Raw genomic sequence first — 23364 nt, forward strand, 5'->3', positions numbered from 1 at the left:
ATAAGAGAAGATTACTAAAAATTTGACCAGAAAAAACTATATGCTATTTCTTTACAATCTAATAAATAATAACTCCCATGTAGAACAGAGAAACCAGTAGTAAACGTACAGATAAAGTATGCTAACATAAAGGAAACCAAAAATTTTTTTAAAATAATTTAGTTGTGAAGACCACATAATGAACCAGTAACCACGTTTCATAATATGCCAAACACATACTCATCAGATGATCAAAACGACTTGCAAAATGATTTATGAAGTGTTGGCAGAAGAGCCAACACCGTGTTGCTAGAGGAGGCCGAAATGCACGCTTTTAATTACACGCAGACTGGCGTGAGGTCTGGAACAGTTAACTATAATTAATATAGCCAATAAGGTACGCTGTTGCTGGAATACTTAACTTTAATCCATAATTGGTGTACATCGCTCTTGACGGTACATTAATAATAATATCAATATAAACTGGTAATGGCGCCTTGCTAGGTCGTAGCAAATGACGTAGCTGAAGGCTATGCTAACTATCGTCTCGGCAAATGAGAGCGTATTGGTCAGTGTAGCATCGCTAGCAAAGTCGGCTGTACAACTGGGGCGAGTGCTAGGAAGTCTCTCTAGACCTGCCGTGTGGTGGCGCTCGGTCTGCAATCACTGACGGTGGCGACACGCGGGTCCGACGTATACTACCGGACCGCGGCCGATTTAAAGGCTACCACCTAGCAAGTGTGGTGTCTGGCGCTGACACCACAATTTAGATAAGATATCTGTAACTGTATGGTGCGAAAAGTGGCAACTGACCCTGAATAAAGAAAAGTGTGAAGTTTTTCACATGCGTACTAAAGGAACTCAGCACAATTTTACGCGGTAAGTCACACAATTCTGACGGCTGTAAATTCAACTAAATACTTATGGATTACATTTACAAATAACCTAAATTGGAACGGTCACGTAGATAATATTGTGGGTAGAGCAAACCAAAGACTGCGATTCATTGGCAGAACACTTAGAAGGTGCAAAAGGTCTACCAAAAAGACTGCTTACACTACGCTTGTCCGCCCTTTTCTGGAGTATTGCTGTGCGGTGTGGGATCCGCATCATGTGGGACTGACGGATGACACTGAAAAAGTACAAAGAAGGGCAGCTAGTTTTTTTTAACGAGAAACAGGGAAGATAGTGTCACAGACATGATACGTGAATTGGAGTGGCCATCATTAAAACAAAGGCGATTTTCGTTGCGACGGGATCTTCTCATGAAATTTCAATCACCAGTTTTCTCCTCCGACTGCGAAAACATCCTCTTGGCACCCACCTACATAGGGATAAATGATCATCACAATAAAATAAGAGAAATCAAGACTCGCACAGAAAAATTTAAGTCCTCGTTTCTCCCGCGTGGCGTCCGAGAGTGGAACGGTAGAGAGACAGCATGAAGGTGGTCCATTGAACCCTCTGTCAGGCACTTTATTGTGAATAGCAGAGTAATCACCTAGCTGTAGTGTAGATGTAGACATTGCACTAAAAGCAGTGTAAAGGCACAATAAACCCAGAAACTTTATTATCCAACCAGCAGCAGCCTTTTATAGGCACCACAGATATACTCCATATTTGAAACAGGAGCTGTACTCCTCGGTTTACCAGCAAAAGAATATAATAACGATGTAAGAACAGAACCACATACTGTAAAACATGCCATGTATTTTATGAAATGGCAGAAGGGAGGTGAATAGGGCGATGGGGTAGGGGAAACACAAGTTGCAAACCGAAAACCGACTTGTTCGTTCAACACTTTATCTGGCCCCTTTGCTTTGCTCTTACAAATCTCTATTTGCTGCAAAATACCCAACCGCATACCTTTCGATACGTGATGCAAAAACCTTAAGTTTATTGTCTATAGTACCAACCCGATGACCCTAATTTTTTAAATGATGTCGAAACGCTGTCCTATTAGAAGGAGCTACATGTTCTTTAAAGCGGGTGACGAAACTTCTACCCGTTTGTCCTAGAGAAACGGATTCTCAGGATACGCATTCCAACTTGCATACGTCGAATGAATTATATTTATCCCCGCCAATACCCCCTTCCACCTCGTCGGGCCTATGTTTCAACTTATAACTTAGTGTCCCATCCCGGTACGGAATCATGCATCTTTTTGGGAAGGAGCGGGACTCTTTTTCGGAAATTGGTCTCGTATAGTGCAACATTAGGTACTTTCTTATATCATGTGGCCGTGGTGGTTTCACCTGCCTACGCTTCCCGTACAAACTGGAGACCAGCGATTGCCGATAGCCATCAGGCACCGCAGCCTGCTTCAAAATGCTTAACTGTATATTAACTTCGTCCTCATTCAGAGGCAAACTCAACAGTCATGCTATCATGGTACGAAAGTAGGCTACCTTGTGTCTAGTAGGATGATTGGAATTACTGCATATTATGGCGTCCGACTGCAATGGCTTCCGAAAAATTGAGAAGACAAGGCTCTCATCACGTCTCGTAATAAGCAAATTGAGTAAACTCAAATTCCTATCCATTTCAACTTCCAACGTATACTTAATCTCCGGGTGCCGCTGATTGAATAAATTAAAAGTGAACACAACCTTGTCATAAGTGCTCTTCACAATTATGAAAATTGTGGTGTCACCGCCAGACACCACAATTGCTAGGTGGTAGCCTTTAAATCGGCCGCGGTCCGTTAGTATACGTCGGACCCGCGTGTCGCCACTGTCAGTGATTGCAGACCGAACGCCGTCACACGGCAGGTCTAGAGAGACGTCCTAGCACTCGCCCCAGTTGTACAGCCGACTTTGCTAGCAATGGTTCACTGACAAATTACGCTCTCATTTGCCGAGACGATAGTTAGCATAGCCTTCAGCTACGTCATTTGCTACGACCTAGCAAGGCGCTATTATCATGTGTTATTGATCTTGTAATTCATGTATCATCAAGAGCGATGTTCTCCAATTATGGATTAAAGTTAAGTATTCCAGCAGCTACGTTCTTTTCTTGATAGTATAATTACTCTGCCTTGTTCCAGACCTCACGCCAGTCTGCGTGAGCTTAAACGCGTGCATTTCGGCCTCCTCTAGCAACACGGTGTTGGCTCTTCTGGCAACTCTACAAAAATATCATCAGCATATCTTTCATAAAAAACAAGTGTCATCAGACAGATCCTGATTCAGTTCAAAAATTCTACTCTCCAAATTATTAATAAAATGTCAGCCAACAAGCCTCACAGGCAACGGCCTTGCCGCAGTGGATACACCGGTTCCTGTGAGTTCACCGAAGTTAAGCGCTGCCGGGCGTGGTCGGCACTTGGATGGGTGACCATCCAGGCCGCCATGCGCTGTAGCTATTTTTCGGGGTGCACTCAGCCTCGTGACGCCAATTGAGGAGCTACTGGACAAAATAGTAGCGGGTTCGGTCAAGAATACCATCATAACGACCGGGAGAGCGGTGTGCTGACCCCACGCCCCTCCTAGCCGCATCCTCCACGGAGGATGACACGGCGGTCGGATGGTCCTGGTAGCCCACTCGTGGCCTGAAGACGGAGTGCTTTAATAAGCCTCACAAACAATTGCCCATAGCAGGGCCATATGGCTTCCTGAAGACCTTACTATCAAAACAAAAGTAACTCATGTGACTCAGCTTGCCACCGAATATACTTCAGATGTTCATAAAATTACTTGTTTAAAGATTATATGAAAAAACTATCCTTGCAATATTATACCTTGGCATCAGTGACAATGTATGAAATTGCCATCAGGTGTCGGGCTTCTTAACGGGTTTAGATACGCTGACATTACATTGGAGAATAGACTACACTGCAGGCAAGGGAGCATTGACCATCAGAGGACAAACCTCCAAGCCAGTAAAGTTCGAATCAAACAGCTCACTAGAGAACAATAGTAGCCAGCAGGGTGGTCAACCAAATCCAAGCGGGGTGGAGCGACACCAAAAACATCCCAATAGGAGAGGAGGACAGCTCACATGGACTCAACACCTAAGGCAATTCTATGAGGTGGCACCACACATTGCAACGACGAAATGCGTTGCGTTCCGACAGCAACTGACTGCTCCAAGAGATAGCTACAGAGTAGGCTCACTGCTAGCCCATGATGCTTTGCCCAAACCTTTTCTACTCCTCACGAGCGGCCGTTCCTTGAACAGGCATGCCTGCCCTCTGTGAACTTAAACTGTAAAATTTTAAACTTAAATAACTGCTCACATGAGCAAAACTATATGCTCAACTTAAACATAGCTGCTAATAAACGTTTAAAAGCAAACATTAAATCCTAACTTTAATGCAAATGTTCAAAATAGGAAAAAAATTACACTGAGCTAACAATTAAGGTAAATGACAAATTTACGAGAGATCGCCCTCAATTCAGGGGCACAGTTATCTGAATTACATTTACCGACAATCAACTTATATACGCAAGAAGTTCCTTAGAGCGTAACACGCTGGAGAGAATTAAAGACATAGAAGTATATAATTCACTGGCGGCGCGAGAGCTTCTACAGTGACGCGTAATACCCTGCACTCTGTGAACCGTCTGACGAAAAAAAGTGTCTTTTCCAGTTCCCTCTCCACATAGCCTACCTATTAACGTGACCAGACGTCCCAATTTGGCCGGGACAGTTCCGGTTTTGGAGTCCTATCTCCCTGTCCCGATCCGGTCCAGCTGGGACCAGTAAATGTTCCGGGTTTTACAAATCGAATTTAAGTCTCGGTCATGGGATGTTTCAACACGTAACTTCTCACATTTTTAGCATTGTAAACATGTTTTACACTTAATTTCCATATCATATCCCAAACCTAATACCATATTGTGGAATGCGTTTACATGACCTGTCAATTGACACATTCAAGTTCGAGACCTTTAGTAACATTTGACGTAGCCCTTTCGTCATTGTTTTGTTGCCGTGAGTATTGTAGCGTGTACAGATTGTAATCAGCTTCGCGATGCCCAAATATTACTGTGTTTTCAGTTCCGGACGTCAAGAGAGGTAAGTAACGTATTCACAATCCAGTGCTATAAGCAGTGTGGCAAATCTGCTTTTGTTAAGCCTCAACTACGATGGATCGTCTCTCAGAGCACAACAAATTTTTTTCTATTGTACTATATTTCATAGCCAAACAAATCGAAATGGGCTCTTCCAATTGGATGTGATACATGGGTGCCAGAACTCAAAACTATTACTGAACTTCTTTCCTTATTAACCGGTCACGCAAACAGAGGGGTTTTTAAAGTGTGTTCATAGACCATGTGATCAAAAGTATCCGGACACCCCCCAAAAACTTACGATTTTCATATTAGGTGCATTTTGCTGCCGCATAATGCCGGGTGCTCCATATCAGAGACCTCAGTAGTTATTAGACATAGTGAGAGAGCAGAATGTTGCGCTCCGCGGAACTCACGGACTTCGAATCTAGTCAGGTGATTGGGTGTCACTTGTGTCGCACGTCTGTACTCGAGATTTCCACACTCCTAAACATCCCTAGGTCCACTGTTTCGGATGTGAATGTGAAGCGAAAACGTGAAGGTAGACATACAGCACCAAAGCGTAAAGGCCGACCTCGTCTGTTGACTGACAGAGACCGCCGACAGTTGAAGAGGGTCGTAATGTGTAATACGCAGACATCTGTCCAGACCATCACACAGGAATTTCAAACTGCATAAGGATCCACTGCAAGTACTACGAGTATTAGGCAGGAGGTGAGAAACTTGGATTGCATGGTCGAGCGGCTGCTTAAGTTATAGGCCACACATCACGCCGGTAAATGCCAAACGACGCCTCGCTTGGTATAAGGAGCGTAAACATTAGATGATTGAACAGTGGAAAAACGTTGTGTGGAGTGACGAACCACAGTACACAACGTGGCGATCCGATGGTAGGGTGCGGATATGGTGAACGCCAGCATATGTAGTGCCAACAGTAAAATTCGGAGGCGGTGGTGTTGTGATGTGGTTGTGTTTTTTTATGGAGGGGGATTGCACTCCTTGTTGTTATGCGTGGCACTATCACAGTACAGACCTACATTCATGTTTTAAGCACCCTCTTGCTTCCCACTGTTGAAGAGCAATTCGTTGATGGCGATTGCATCTTTCAACGGAATCGATCAGCTGTTCATAATGCACCGCCTGTGGCAGTGTGGTTACACGTCAATAACATCCCTGTAATGGACTGGCATGCACAAAGTCCTGATCTGAATCCTGTATAATACCTTCGAGATGTTTTGGAACGCCGACTTCGTGCCAGGTTTCACCGACCAACAACGATACCTCTTCTCAGTGCAGAACTCCGTGAAGAATGGGCTGTCACTCCCCAAGAAACCTACCGGCACCAGATTAAAAGTATGATGGCGAGAGTGGAAGCTGTCATCAAGCCGAAGGGTGGGCCAACACTATATTGAATCCAGCATTAATGATGGGAGGGCACCACGAACTTATAAGTCATTTTCAGTCAGGTGTCCGGATACTTTTGATCACATAGTGTATGTGTAAGTCAGTGGCATCATAAAGTCCAAACGATAGCTCCGATTGTAGTGCAGTTTTTTATTGACAACTGGTGTAACGAGAATGGTTCTTAGCTACAGTCTATGAAAGTTTCTAGTAATAGTAGTAGTAATAATTTTATTCATCCATAGATTCCTTTTTACAAGGATTTAGGACATGTCAAAGTATTTACAAGTTTCGATCAATTTGAAATAACCTAATTTGTAAACACATATATTTACAGACTTCTAGTTACAGACAATCATTAGATTTACTACTGGTATACAATACGTTTTTTACAAATAACTTATTAAATAATGTAATGCCACACTGTTCACTCATATCTCACTATCAGTCACTGCACACACTATTCATACATTGTTTCATAACACTTCACTCATTACACACACACGCACACACGCACACACGCACACACACACACACACACTGGTGATCTCTGGGCCATTTTCTGTACTGCAACGTCCCATTTGCTATTCTGAAAAACTGAATCAGCATCCCTCCAGAATGACACAGTGGATAGTTTATTTGACAGCTACACGATTTTATCACGACACTACTAATGAGTGATAATTTACAATGTTGCTTTTGCGGTGTATCTGTTTTATATCTGCACAGTTTTTCTGTATTATTCTGGAAAGTAAAAGATGTTTTAGTAGTAACTTTGTGGTATAGCTACAATGAGACAGCGTTTTCTGTAGCACAACAATACATTAAAGTACTTAATTGATCACGGTAATGTACATAATAACTACGATATCTATACACATAATATTTCACTTATGATTATTACGAGGTAAGTACATTGACTTCTGCAGAACTTTGCTTACGGACGACGATAATTATGACACTTGGCACATTTTTACCATTAAGTAATAACAGAGATTATCTTACAACAAAATGCACAGTTTAGCGTTACAGTACACGTATTTGAGTGATTAATTTTGTACGTAAAACATTTATTTTTAAAGATTTTTGAATTACAAAGATACAAAGAAAGTTTTCGGTGATACATTTCATTCCATTGCTGTAATCTGTAACACCTGAGGGTATAATTACATTAATCCTCAGGGGGTACACGCGTGTGGTAAGCGCTAGGAGCCCTAGCCAATATGGTATTTGTTTATACAACTTTACACATCGGACCATATTTCTGTACCACAGAATTACACAGCTATCTGATCATTTAACTGAGAGAGACAAACATTTTTTTACTACATCAGTGACACGTGTTTAATCAATTACACAGCAGGATAACCTCATCCTCATAAAATTGTATTTTGTCTGTACTTTGTGAACTTTTCCATTTTGTTTGGAACTATTGTGATACTATGAGAGCTTTGAATGTTGTATTTGGTATGGGATCCGAGCGGTAGTAAAAAATTGCTGTTTTGAAGAGCACGCCGCAGCGCGTTGTGTGAAGCAATCGGCCTCCGTTTCTGGAGGTGGCGCCGCTGTGGTAATCGTAGCTTTGGTGTCTCCCTCTGGTGCGAAAGCGGAAAGGTTGCCTGTTCAGGTGCATTTAAGAAGCGCTAGCACCTCATCATGGGATCAGTCGGAGTGAGGCTAGGTCAGTCTCGCGTCACCAGCTGCTGGTCTGTCTCTCGTTTTCATTTGTGCGGCAGTTAGTGTCAGTCTGTCGTTAGAGTGCTAGTATATCGGTTGTTTGGATCAGACCTTAAGGCCAGAAAATGAGAGTCTTGTCACTCCACCAGTAACAGAACTCAGCTAGTGGTCGCCCGGTCGGGGCTGAGTTCCTGCATCTGAGTCTGCGCGTTAGGCCGCCAGACTGCTCGAGTTGCTCGGGCAACGGTCCTTGGCGGTTGGATCGGTCGATTGGTTGGTCGCCCACTAATACACGAGAAGACTTGTCCACCTTGAGCGTCGGCGCATATGAGGTCCCCATGTGAGTCCAGTGGGCAGCGCCGTATGGAAAGGGGTAGTGGCTTCACAGTTGACACGAGAGCAACAGGAGCTAAACCACGACATCGGGCTGGCCGGGGCGAGCTGCGACGCCGTGAGACGGGAGGTCGGCGCGCCTTCCTGCGTCCGTTGAAGTGGCTGGCAGCGGACGGTTCGGGAGAGCGTTGGGGGTGCTGCGCCAGGTCTTCGCCAGACATCGCAGTTTATTAGAAGTTAAGTGATTGGAGATATGTTGATTAATTTAATTGTTAAATTCTATTTGTTCTCTTGGTGAAGTCATCAGCTGCTTTGTTTTGGGGTCGTCCCACCATTCTTCTGTTTCTCCACCCGCGGGAAGGTGGTTATTGTGAATTGGGTGGTCCGTTTTTCCCTTGTGTACTTGAGGTGGGTTAGAGCTATCAGCGGTTCGGGTTGTTTAGTAACAACCCCCCCCCCTCCCCTCCCGCCTTGTTAACGTGCCATACGTTAATAGCTGCCTCTATCATGTTTGTCGGATTCGGTGTTAACGAATTTATTGCTTAAAGGCCAATTTCTTGAAATCTTGCTTATCATCTTGCAAGGTGGTATATGTGTACTGTAGAGCATGTTGTAGATTTTATGTAAGTCTGCATTTTGTGGGTTTTATTTAGTCATTTTAGGTTATTAGCTTGCCACCATTCCACCGTAATAATCCTTTAAAAAATTGCACTTTCGGTGACAAATAATGCACCATTTCCATTCCTCTTACGGAGTGCATAGTTTACAAGTTTGTGTGAGTTGTTCAAAATATTTTGTTTAAAGTAATCTGGTGTGTTTCAGATTTGCACCAGTGTACTCTTTCAGAGGTTGTTGTAAGCAGTCATGACTACGGCAGTGTTGAAAGGGAGCAGGCAAGCTTCTCAGCCCGAAGGCTCCTACTGTTAATATTGTTCTTTGCCTCTAAATAAAACTGTTTCTTGATATTTCGAGTGTGCTTTTCTGCTTATAATTTTAAACCTGTTTTGAAAAGCTTTCAGGAATAAAGTCACATTTGTTAAGTGATTTTTCCATCAGTTACTACCTGGCAATTACTTCCACGCTCACCTAGTGTGATTAAATGTGTCGATGTTCTTGATGAATCGCCAGTATATAAAGTAAATTCTTTAAGGAAAAAAATTTGAAACTAAATTCACGGTTCATTACTGGTAGCAGAGCGTGGTTTGTGTTCTGGCTACTACACTGAGTAACTGATGGAATTATAGTTGTACTAGAAACTTCCTGGCAGATTAAAACTGTGTGCTGGACCGAGACTCGAACTCGGGGCCTTTGCCTTACTTTGTAATTTAGTAATATTTTGCTTTGGCCAAGTGACTGATTAGCTGCACGTTTCAGGTCATGGTGGCCAGAGAATGTCCAGGATTCGGCCTGCTGGGCAAACAGCAAATATTATGTGAGTTGCGCATTCGTAATGTAAACAAACAAGGCACTCTTCCTGAGTTGCTTGTGGATTTAAAAGATGCCTTGCTCAATCCGGTCCAAATTTAACGGGAAGTTATTGGTTCTTTTCCTACAGCCATGGCAGCGGCGGCAGGACAGATCGGTGAGTTCCAACAACATTTTGACTGGTTTCCTGTTGATCAACCGAGTCGCAAGCAATTAGCTAGCCTACGCGCGCATTTGGTGCACGTGTTAACCGGGTCTCTGGTTTAGAACAACCTGTTGTAAACGAGGCTGATCGTAAGGAAGTGTGTGAGTTGCAGATTAGGTTAACTGGGTTAGTGTCTAGCTCCGAAGAATCTACTGGCCATGTCCAAGTTGATAAGGCGCGGGCAGGAAGCGAACTAAATAGCCTAAACCGCGGAATCGAGTCTAACTCGGGGTTTTTCGCAAAGCTACCTAACCCTAATGCACTTGTGTTAAAGGATGCAAGAGAATTAAGTGTAGAATCGTTGGCGAAGATAGAGGAAATTTTGTGGTTTCAGTTTATTTTGAGCACCATTCGTGTGCTTTTCAAATCTCTCACCCCACCCTGTTAGCTTTGCTATACCCGTTAGCAAAGGGGAAGTGTAACGAATTAATTTCTAGAGCTCTTTCGGAGGGGTTCTTGTGTAAGTAGGCTGTTTAGGTTTTTTTATTGATAACGCCACCTCAGTATGAAAATCACCGGCTGTGCCGTGTGCAGTCTGTGGCTGCTTTGCATTGTTGTAATACTCAACCATTGTAGTGTTAGGCAGCTGGCTGTGAACAGCGCGTAGCGCTGGGCAGTTGGAGGTGAGCCGCCAGCAGTGGTGGATGTGGGGAGAGAGATGGCGGAGTTTTGTAATTTGTCATGATATCAAGGTAAATACATTGTTGGTTCTCTATTAATATCTTTCATTTGCTAACTATCCCTATCAGTAGTTAGTGCCTTCCATAGTTTGAATCTTTTATTTAGCTGGCAGTAGTGGCGCTCGCTGTATTGCAGTAGCTTGAGCAGCGAAGATTTTTGTGAGGTAAGTGATTTGCGAAAGGTATAGTTTAATGTTAGTCAGGGCCATTCTCTTGTAGAGATTATTGAAAGTCAGATTGCGTTGCGCTAACAAAATATTGTGTGTTGAAAGTCAGATCGCGTTGCGCTAAAAAAATATTGTGTGTCAGGTTAAGCACAGTCGTGTAAAATTGTTCAAAGGGGAAGTTTCATATGGCGACCCTGCCAGGATACCTCACTGGAATCTTCTGATTTTTTCTTGTAGTTTGTGTAATTAGTGTAGATTTTGTTTATTGCTAGCGCGTAATTGTAGAGAGAATTTCCATTGTAGTTGTAGTTTTTCATTGTTGTACAGTAAAACAGGTGTGGCATGCATGTAGATTTGCACCAAGTATTTCGCAGCTGCAATTAACTAGATATTATTTTCAGTGTTATGTTAATGTGTTCTCTTATTTTTGATCTTCAAATTGTGCTTTTCTGTGTTGTCGTGTGAAATACTGTGACAATAATGGCGTGTGAAAAACGTAATACTAGGCTCCAAAGTAAATTGAGAAATGACAGCGAAGACGAAAGCAGTGTGTTAGCGCCACTGAGTAATGAATTAACTGATGTTCAAAGTAATAATTTGGTAATTGTGCATACGGAAATGGAGCGGGCGGCAAACAATGGTGTAGACAGCGAAACAATTAGAGAACAGGGAAGCATTATCGATCGATCGGTCGGCAATAGCTCGGCTCAGGAATCCGAAATGACACGAGACGATCTCACAAATACTGTAGATTCAGGTTTTGGGTCCTCACCGTTTTCTCAAATAAGTCAAGACACATTTTCTGCTTGTCAAAATGTGAATGTTGCCGGTGCAACTTCACTGCCGAAAAGCACTGAGGAACGTGTTTCAGACACCAGTGCATTGTTATTACAATTAATGCAACAAATGGGACAAAAGCTTGAAAAATTAGACACAATGGAACAAAATCTTCAAAAGTTAGACACAACGCTTGAACAAAATCAGAGTCAAACACAGCAACAGTTAGACGCAATGGAACAAAAGCTTCAAAAGTTAGACTCAGTGGAAAATAAGCTTGAACAAACACGTGAAGATTTAACTACCGAGTTACATAATATTGAATCGAAATGTCAAAAAGTCTGTAATGATGTAAAAACACAAATTTGTGAGCATTTTCAACCTATTTTTTCGCGGCATGAAAATGCATTACAGAATCACGAAGCAGCCATAAAAGAACTGCAAACCATTGTTCATGAAAATCATGAGACCTTGTCGGCTAAAATTGACTCAGTTGCATCTACCGATTCGGTTACACAACTTGCAAAAACTCAAGAAAACTTAAAGGACACAGTAGATTCGATTTCAACACAAATGGACACTCTGAAACTTGGTTCAGAAAAACACACTGAGGAAATGTGTTCACTATCGGAGAAAGTAGCCGAACTTTCGGATCAGTTCACTAACTTATCTACGAAGGTAGATGATAATCTGAACGACACAAAACCGGTAGTCTTTAATGACACAGAAGAGTATGAAGAAATTAGAAAATTCAAACAAAATCAAAATCAAATCAATACACAGTACAAAAGAGAAATCCGCGAAGTACAAGATCAGCTGACACAGGTAATACAAGAATTACGTATTTCAGAGGACACTCGCGCCCCAATACGGGAAGAGGGACATAGTAATACGGAACAACCACAAAATAATAACACAGGACACTTCGGAAATTATAAAAGAAATTGGCAAGGCACACCGAATTTTGAGATGGAACCGCCGACACGACGTAACAATGACCGATATGCGACTCGCCGACATGATGACTTTGACTATAAGCTGTTCATTACCACACGTAAATTCAAAACGTTTAAAAATTCTGCCAACGACATTCATCCACAAGCGTGGCTCCATCAATTCTCTCATTGTTTTCCCCCCAACTGGTCATTAGAACACAGATTAGAATTTATGTGTGGCTATTTAGAGAATGAACCAGCTGTAAGAATGCGTTCGGTCATTCACGATTGTCATAGTGAAGGAGAATTTTACCATGCCTTCCTCTCAGCATATTGGTCTCAAGCCACACAAGACCGAGTAAAACATGGCATCATAATGATGAAACATTTCGAACAATCTGAATTCTCCAGTCTTGTGAAATATTTTGAAGACATGTTGCACAAGAATCAGTACCTGTCAAACCCATACAGCCCCTCAGAACTCATCCGCATTTGCTTAATCAAACTGCCTGAACATTTGCGACATATTATTTTGGCAGGACGTTGCAAAGACGACATTGAAGCATTTCAAGGACTCTTACAAGAACTGGAAATTGACACTGACAATCGCGGAACGCACGAGCACAACAATTACAGATCACATCCGTCGCAATTCCGCGACGAAAGAAATAATAACTGGACGCGACAAGGCTATTCTCACAACACAAATCGTGACCGAAACAGACACCACCCGTATAACAACCGTTGGCAGAGTAGTAATAATTACAGGGAAAGATCACCTCTCCACGGTAATGACTATCACAGAGACAACCAGAGAAACAGACAATATGGGAACCAAAACAATTATTATTACGAGGGACAGAATAACTTTAGACGCAATGGTCCAGCGCGCAGTTACGATTCAGGGAGAAATTCTCCACCACTTAACCGACAAGAAAGAAACCACAGAAACTACCGACATGACGACAGACGATGTGATCGTAACGACAGACCTGAATTGCATCAGAACTGGCGGGATTTAAACAGGGCAGGGCCCTCTCGTCACGGTGAATTTGTAGAAGTTAGGTCTCCGAATCCCAATAACGACGCGCTCCAACAAAGAAACAGACACTGACCCGCACCGCAGGCAGACACCTGCGCCGGCTGGCTCCGAGAAAAATAACATAGACGCTAACCTTGAGAAAAATTCCAGTATTCTCTAACGATGTATACCGCATGATAATTGCATTGTTCAAACTCTGCGTGCTAGGAAGAGCAAAGGTTTACACCACCTTTCTCACGTTAAACCGTTTATTGAGCGATAATGTGCTTTTTTTAACTTGAGGTTTTAATGCAACATTTTGGTTTACTTGAAAATACATTCTGGAGTTTATTTGACAGCTACACGACTATATCACGACGCTACTAATGTGTGACACAATTCACCTTGTTGCTTTTGCGGTGTATCTGTTTTATATCTGCACAGTTTTTCTGAATTCTTCTGGAAAGTAAAACATGTTTTAGTAGTAACTTTTGTGGTATAGCAACAATGAGGCAGCCTTTTTCGTAGCACAACAATACGTTACAGCACAGTACTGTCTTCATCACAACAATAAGCGTAACAACTAAGATATCTATACGCAAAGCATTTCACTTTTGTGTATCATCAGGTAAGTACATTGACTTCTGCAGAACTTAGCTTTCGGAGGACGATAATTACGACACTTCCACAGAATTATCTTACAGCAAGACGCACATTTAGCGTTACAGGACACGCATTTGAGTGATTAATTTGGTACTTAAAACATTTATTTTTAAAGATATTTGAAGTACAATGATACGAAGTTTTTCCGTGATACATTTCATTCCATTGCAATAATCTGTAACACCTGAGGGTATAATTACATTTATCCTCTGGGGGGTACACGCTTACTTTGTGTACCATGTGTTTGGCAAGCACAAGGAACCCTAGCTAATGTGGTATTTGCTTATACAACTTTACACATCGGTACCATATTTCTCTAACACACAAATTACACAGCTATCTGATTATTTACCTGAGAGAAACAAACATTTTTTTACTATATTAGTGACAGATGTTTACGTAATTACACAGTTGAATAATTACACACTTATGAAATAGTATTTTGTCAGTACTTTGTGAACTGTTCATATTTTTTTGGAACCATTGTGATACTATGAGAGCTTTGAATGATGTGTTTGGTATGGGATCATGATTTTAAAGTACGTTTGAGGTAAATGACACTACTGACATGAGCAGAGAATTTTTTTAGGTTTTGAAATTATTGCAGAAAGCTACGACGTTTTTGAGATTTGACTGAGGTGTTATGATGTTATTTTGACGACGACGATGTGTTTTGTGCTGCTGAGGTATGTTTATGGTCAAGAAGCTGATGCTATATGAGGAATTTGATTATGCTACGTATTTCATGTAATGAAATATTAAAGAAGCGTCGACGAATATATATATGTATAATAAGGTAAGGAGTAATGAAAAGTGATTAGGGACTCTCACTTGTGGAAAAGGTTGTTGGAACCCAAGAATCGTACTTCAAGGTTATGAAATGTGTGTAAATGTGTGACTGTATCACAATGCTGACGAATATTTTTTTTGGACACTTATATTTATAGGATTTTGTTTCTACAGATTTGCAACGCTAATTCTTGACCTGTGAAATATTTTTATATAAGACTGCCACTGTAGCGGAAACTGCTGTTGTAAATATTTCCGTAAGAAAGTTGAGTGACCACCTGCACATAATACGTCGTGGGCACCCATATGGGCGACAGCCGCCCGAGAAGAAAAGCCGTTAGCATGTGCCTTCCAGCAGCACAGGTAGAAAAAAAAAAAAAAAAAAAAAAAAAAAAAAAAAAAAAGGGAGGCCATTATCCTCGCTATTGACGTTCCTTTGTAGAGAGCATCGCAAAAACGACACAGTCGAACTTGAAAACATATGTTGACACTGTGGAGCTCTTAATTTATGATATTTACAGAAATGCCTAATGAAATGATGAGAAATATTTTTACATCTGCACACCTGATTATGACAAGCATCTTTCTACGAGAGTTGAGAGATTTTCTGTACTACCTTATGAAATGCCCTATGGCTAATGAATGATGTTTCATGCCTTCCTTTGTACATATTTACTCATTTTGTTTAATATCTAGTTTCTAGCTGCACTGCAGCATTGGTTAAAATAAAATTTTATAGATGTACTAATATAAATATTTTATGCCTACAGATCCAGTAAATAATTTTATGATCTATTCAAAAAAAAACGAAGGAGCATAAAAAGATATTTCCCTTCACAGGAATTGCATACGGAATTTTCTTTTCAACTACTGGGTAATTTTTTTTGGTAGAATAACTTCCTGTGGTGCACCACTTTAATTACTTAGACATTAAGATGTGATTATACATTTCCCTTATCTGCATTGTTATCTTTAGTGTACTATTTTTTCTGCTTGAGCTATGTCATGTTTAGATATTTCATTTTCTGCTGCTGTTTGCCAGGCATAGTGTTGCTGAATTTGAATTTGTGTTACTCTGCTAAGCCAGATTTATTTTTCTTGTTTGCTGCTCATTGCCTTATATTAGTTGTAATATTGCATTTGCTTTGCTAATTTATGCTGCTTGCTTTGCCTTTTCTATTTTTTATCATTGTTGTTTGTCTTAATTGTTTTATGCTGCTGCATTGCCTCGTCCCTTAGTTTAATATCTGAGCTCAGTAGATTTAAGTTAGCTTAAGAGGGGGTAGACTATATAAGAAACTAACTATGATGTATTGGAAGCAATGCATTGACAAGGTATATGAAAACGTTTTGGGCCAAAATGAGTATTGTACAATGAGCCATAATTATTTTGAAAGAAATATGGTTGGAATACAAAAAGGAGGTATAGATAGGACTTTTTGGGAATAATGATGAATGAAGGGAGATCTCCAAGAACAAAAAAGGTTTTGTTCGCAAAATACTGTAGTACCAAATGTTATATTGAAAACAAACCCTGTCCTTTCCATTGTGTTATCCCCCTATGTGTTTGTGAACCCTTGTGTATTTGTTTTCTTCCTGTCTTTGTGTAGTTTCATAGAATTTCTTCTTCTTCTAATACTAAGCTACATTCACTATGATGAGGAATACTGTGATCCTCAAATATAATTTGCATTGATAATATGTTATTTACTTTGTAAAGATGTTTAGACATTTATCTGTTCTGTGTTAATGCTTAGGTGTGAAGTTGATGTTTCAAAAGTTATTCTGATCTTTATGTATGTACTTATGGCATTATTTTTGTAACACTGATGTATATGTTTATTTCTATTCTATTGTAAAACCTGTACTACAAATGTTATCTGTATTGTTATGTTCTTTAATGTTGTATTTTGTACCTTTATAATTGTATTCTTATGTTATAAAATTGTAATTGACACCAGTTCTTCAAATTAAGTATCATTTCACTGCACACGTTTCTGTTGGTCAGAGTATATGGACAATATGTGAGAAGTAGGGAGTGATAGTGTTTGCATGTGATTTAATGATTCAGCAAGGGACTGGATAACAGCATTGCTGGTTCTGAGGACAATTCCAAAAACTTTGTGAGTGCACAAGTGGTGGTTATGGACTTGCTCTATTATCCGCAAGACTCTTCGATGGTGATTGTGCACCTGCACAGTCACAACAGATGGTTGCTGGCCACCTCTACAAGGACTACAGTGGGTCTGCACCTCTGGTGGCCCACCAGTACCGTCATTTCTACAAGGACTACAGTGGGTCTGCACCTCTGGTGGCCCACCAATACCATTATTTCTACAAGGACTACAGTGGGTCTACATCTTTGATGATCCATCAATACCATTATTTCTACAAGGACTGCAGTGGGTCTGCGCCTCTGGTGGCCCACCAATACCATAATCTCTACCAGGACTACAGTGGGTCTGCTCTGTGCTGACCTACCAAACGATATTCTTCAAAACTTCGATAGACTACGCTGTGGGTTTGCTCTGTTGTGGCCCATTACGTGTCAGCATGTCAAGAGTCAGCACTGTCTTTCCGTTGGAAGGACAACGATACTTCTTCAAGACTGCATGGAAATCCACTACGTCTATGTGCATTTGCTTTTACTGCTCAGACTTTGAGAAAAACACTGCAATGTGATGAATGATCAGGACTGTCTTTATGGACTGTGAGAAAATTTTAGCTTTTGACCAACATTGTATCAATAAGTGTGTGCATTTGATTTCTTAGTTATTGTAATTATGAAAAATTTTTTCAAATCTGTATTGGGCACTGCCCAACCCAATTTGTAAAATTTTTTGTGGGGAGCATGGGGGCTATGTAAGTAGGCTGTTTAGGTTTTTTTATTGATAACGCCACCTCAGTATGAAAATCACCGGCTGTGCCGTGTGCAGTCTGTGGCTGCTTTGCATTGTTGTAATACTCAACCATTGTAGTGTTAGGCAGCTGGCTGTGAACAGCGCGTAGCGCTGGGCAGTTGGAGGTGAGCCGCCAGCAGTGGTGGATGTGGGGAGAGAGATGGCGGAGTTTTGTAATTTGTCATGATATCAAGGTAAATACATTGTTGGTTCTCTATTAATATCTTTCATTTGCTAACTATCCCTATCAGTAGTTAGTGCCTTCCATAGTTTGAATCTTTTATTTAGCTGGCAGTAGTGGCGCTCGCTGTATTGCAGTAGCTTGAGCAGCGAAGATTTTTGTGAGGTAAGTGATTTGCGAAAGGTATAGTTTAATGTTAGTCAGGGCCATTCTCTTGTAGAGATTATTGAAAGTCAGATTGCGTTGCGCTAACAAAATATTGTGTGTTGAAAGTCAGATCGCGTTGCGCTAAAAAAATATTGTGTGTCAGGTTAAGCACAGTCGTGTAAAATTGTTCAAAGGGGAAGTTTCACTTGTTACGACAACTTAGGCAACAGATTATCGCTGAGAGACTTACAGAGGGCTTTAGGGAACATCTAGAATGTCAATATATGTCGAAGGTGCAGACCGCTAGTAAACATTTGTCGATGTATGTGGAAAGGGTAAGCGTCTCTTCGCAGGCCTTGCTAAGTGAATTATCATAATAACAATTAGTTGCAGTAGTTTTGGAAGGGATGGCGCCTGCTAACGAAATAAATTTTATTTTCAAGTTACCCCCGAAGACCGGGGAAGAGCTCTCTGTTGTTGTTACTTCTGCATCTGCGCTAAAGTTAAGCGAGGACTCTAGGAATGTTAGTGTGTTGGGACAAGTGAAGGGAAATTTTGGAGAGCGATCAGCCAGGTGGTAATTACTAAGGCGTAAACAGGAAATGTTTTCGGTGTGGGGCTAGTACGCATTTGGTTAGGAGTTGTCCGGTCTTACGTGGGGCAAGAAGTACTAAGTGACATAAGGGCAGGCGGCACGTTTCCAGCAGTAACTTATTGTTTAGTGAGGGGCGTACCGTAGCTGCTGATTTCCGGTTCTGTCTGCCTTGTATTTGTCTTAATTTGAATCAGGAACATCTGTGCACTTTATTAGATACTGGTAGCACGTATTCCTTGCTTAATGAGGCTTGGTTTCTGGAATTTGGCAATCTTACGAAACTGAGACCCAAAAAAATCCCGCTTCGGAGATGTCTTGCGGCCAATGGCCAGGTGTTGCTTCTATCGGTGTGGGTTAACGGTAGTGTTACCGTAGGGCAGTTTTCGTGGCCAATGACCTTTGCTCTCGTTGCTAGTTTGCCGGTAAATATGGTGCTGGGTTGTGATTTCATTTCTAAAACTCAACTAGTAAGAGTCCTTTAAAAAACGAAAAAATGCACTTTCGGTGGCAAATAATTGGAGGATTGTACCATTTCCATTCCTGTTACGGAATGCATATTTTACATGATTGTGTGAGTTGTTAAAAATTTTTTGTTTAAAGTAATCTGGTATGTTTCAGGTTTGCACCAGTGTACTCTTTCAGAGGTTGTTGTGAGCGGTCATGACTAGACCACGGATTTTAGGTAAAAACCTATTTTGTTCCTGAGTTCCTATTTGCATAAAAATTTGTACTTATGCGTTTCATGACTATTTACATTTAATAGCGTTAATTCTATAAGACCTAAAAAAGCCTATTTCGACGTTAGTGCCTATTTTTGCCTATATCGGCTTTAATATCTTATAATGTGCCTAAATCATGATATAAGACAGTGGTTCCAAGTTTTTCCACACTATACGACAGATAGAAAAAAATATTTTCTGCCCAACGTGCAGCAAGGTGACTAGTTGATATGCGCTCATGCTTCGTATTTGCCTAACACTTCGGTCTTTTTTTATTTTTTTTGTATCGTTATCCCTGTTAATACCAAATACTCTTTCTAGGTGTTTTATTATTCATATGTAAATAACAGATCACGGATCTTTAGGTTAAAACCTATTTTTTTTCCTAAGCTCCAATTTGCATATAAGTTGGTACTTATACGTTTCATGACTAACTAAACTGAATACCGTTAGTTCTATACGACCTAAAACTGCGTATTTCGACGTTGACCCTTAATTTTGCGTATTTCGGCATCAAAATCCTAAAAAGTACCTATTTCGTTAATCTGACATAGAGTTCTTGTGTTTTCAAAGATTAGAAAGAGGAAGTAAGCTTTGGGTTTTACGTCTCGTCGAAGGCGACGGTCGTTAGACACGGATTAGAATTCCTTTGCTTGCCTTACTAACAACAGCACTCGGCACGGTTGAATGGTCATCCATCCATGTACGCGCCGAGCGCGACGGTGCTTAACTTCGGTGAGCGAATGGGAACCGGTCAAAGATTTGAGTTACACATTACAATCGAACGTGGGAGTACTAAATGTTATATTTGAAAATATTTAGTTCTTAGGATTCTGGTCAGCAGAGTATCGGGTAATATCAGCAACAGCAGAAAATGGTATAACAGGTGTAGGATTCGTTATGAATAGGAAGGTAGGGCAGAGGGTGTGTTACTGTGAACAGTTCAGTGACCGGGTTGTTCTAATCAGAATCGACAGCAGACCAACACCGACAACGATAGATCACGTATACATGCCGACGTCGCAAGCTGAAGATGAACAGATAGAGAAAGTGTATGAGGACATTGAAAGGGTAATGCAGTATGTAAAGGGGGACGAAAATCTAATAGTCATGGAAGCAGTTGTAGGGGAAGGAGTAGAAGAAAAGGTTACAGGAGAATATGGGCTTGGGACAAGGAATGAAAGAGGAGAAAGACTAATTGAGTTCTGTAACAAGTTTCAGCTAGTAATAGCGAATACCCTGTGCAAGAATCACAAGAGGGGGCGGTATACTTGGAAAAGGCCGGGAGATACGGGAAGATTTCAATTAGATTACATCATGGTCAGACAGAGATTCCGAAATCAGATACTGGATTGTAAGGCGTACCCAGGGGCAGATATAGACTCAGATCACAATATAGGAGTGATGAAGAGTAGGCTGAAGTTCAAGACATTGAAACGCGTACACTCCTGGAAATTGAAATAAGAACACCGTGAATTCATTGTCCCAGGAAGGGGAAACTTTATTGACACATTCCTGGGGTCAGATACATCACATGATCACACTGACAGAACCACAGGCACATAGACACAGGCAACAGAGCATGCACAATGTCGGCACTAGTACAGTGTATATCCACCTTTCGCAGCAATGCAGGCTGCTATTCTCCCATGGAGACGATCGTAGATATGCTGGATGTAGTCCTGTGGAACGGCTTGCCATGCCATTTCCACCTGGCGCCTCAGTTGGACCAGCGTTCGTGCTGGACGTGCAGACCGCGTGAGACGACGCTTCATCCAGTCCCAAACATGCTCAATGGGGGACAGATCCGGAGATCTTGCTGGCCAGGGTAGTTGACTTACACCTTCTAGAGCACGTTGGGTGGCACGGAATACATGCGGACGTGCATTGTCCTGTTGGAACAGCAAGTTCCCTTGCCGGTCTAGGAATGGCAGAACGATGGGTTCGATGACGGTTTGGATGTACCGTGCACTATTCAGTGTCCCCTCGACGATCACCAGTGGTGTACGGCCAGTGTAGGAGATCGCTCCCCACACCATGGTGCCGGGTGTTGGCCCTGTGTGCCTCGCTCGTATGCAGTCCTGATTGTGGCGCTCGCCTGCACGGCGCCAAACACGCATACGACCATCATTGGCACCAAGGCAGAAGCGACTCTCATCGCTGAAGACGACACGTCTCCATTCGTCCCTCCATTCACGCCTGTCGCGACACCACTGGAGGCGGGCTGCACGATGTTGGGGCGTGAGCGGAAGACGGCCTAACGGTGTGCGGGACCGTAGCCCAGCTTCATGGAGACGGTTGCGAATGGTCCTCGCCGATACCCCAGGAGCAACAGTGTCCCTAATTTGCTGGGAAGTGGCGGTGCGGTCCCCTACGGTACTGCGTAGGATCCTACGGTCTTGGCGTGCATCCGTGCGTCGCTGCGGTCCGGTCCCAGGTCGACGGGCACGTGCACCTTCCGCCGACCACTGGCGACAACATCGATGGACTGTGGGGACCTCACGCCCCACGTGTTGAGCAATTCGGCGGTACGTCCACCCGGCCTCCCGCATGCCCACTATACGCCTTCGCTCAAAGTCCGTCAACTGCACATACGGTTCACGTCCACGCTGTCGCGGCATGCTACCAGTGTTAAAGACTGCGATGGAGCTCCGTATGCCACGGCAAACTGGCTGACACTGACGGCGGCGGAGCACAAATGCTGCGCAGCTAGCGCCATTCGACGGCCAACACCGCGGTTCCTGGTGTGTCCGCTGTGCCGTGCGTGTGATCATTGCTTGTACAGCCCTCTCGCAGTGTCCGGGCAAGTATGGTGGGTCTGACACACCGGTGTCAATGTGTTCTTTTTTCCATTTCCAGGAGTGTATGTATGCAGTGTATTCATTAACAGCGATGGCGAGGCCTGACAGAATCTCTGACCAGAGAGTTTTTTATCGTTGCTAGTCTGCGCTTGACCGCGCGAGAGTTCAGTGCAGTTGGAGAGCTGTAGCGCGAGAGTGCAGTTGCGAGGCAGTTGTTGTACGTAGCGAGTCGCGAGAGCATGTAGCAGCGCGCGAGAGACAGTCGCAGTTGTGTGTGAGGAGTCGGCGGGCGTCGACATGGGGCTCTGGTCAAGGTTAAGGACGAGGTGTATTTTTAAATAAGGTAATGAAGCAGCATTGCGCTCATCTGATGATGTAATGTATCTTAACAGTAATTAATTTGTTCAAGAATCGCCCCAATAATAATTTTGTTCTGAAAGCAATTTTTTAAGAAAATAATCATTACAATTGAAACAATACTTCCTATGCTTTTCCTCCCAGAATCAATTTATCAGGTCGATCTTAACGTTAATTTTGTAGGGACTTAATATTTTTGCACATTGTTATTATCATTGAGTTATATTACTGTGGGAAGCTAACATTTGGCTCCTATTTGCATTTTCATTCAATTCATATTATTTAAAAATAATTCCGGGAGGTTACACTTAGCACGATGTCCATTCACATTTAAAATAGTTTCTTTCATTTTTGCGGGAAGATTACACTTGGTTCTATTCCCATTAACATTATATTATTGTCATTCACAAAATTCTTTGGGAAGGTTACACTTGGCGACACCCGGTCCAGGATCGTATTTCGTTGAGAATCTTCTGAAAAGTAGTGAGATATTTGGTCTTATTTACTTAATATAATTAGTATTTGGCGCAACGCTTTTATTAATTTTATGACTTTCTTTCCTCAGATCATCGGCAATTCGTTGCTCTGTTGTACTTG

The sequence above is a fragment of the Schistocerca nitens genome, chromosome 6 (assembly GCF_023898315.1).
Source record: "Schistocerca nitens isolate TAMUIC-IGC-003100 chromosome 6, iqSchNite1.1, whole genome shotgun sequence".
In the NCBI taxonomy this organism is placed as follows: Eukaryota; Metazoa; Arthropoda; class Insecta; order Orthoptera; family Acrididae; genus Schistocerca; species Schistocerca nitens.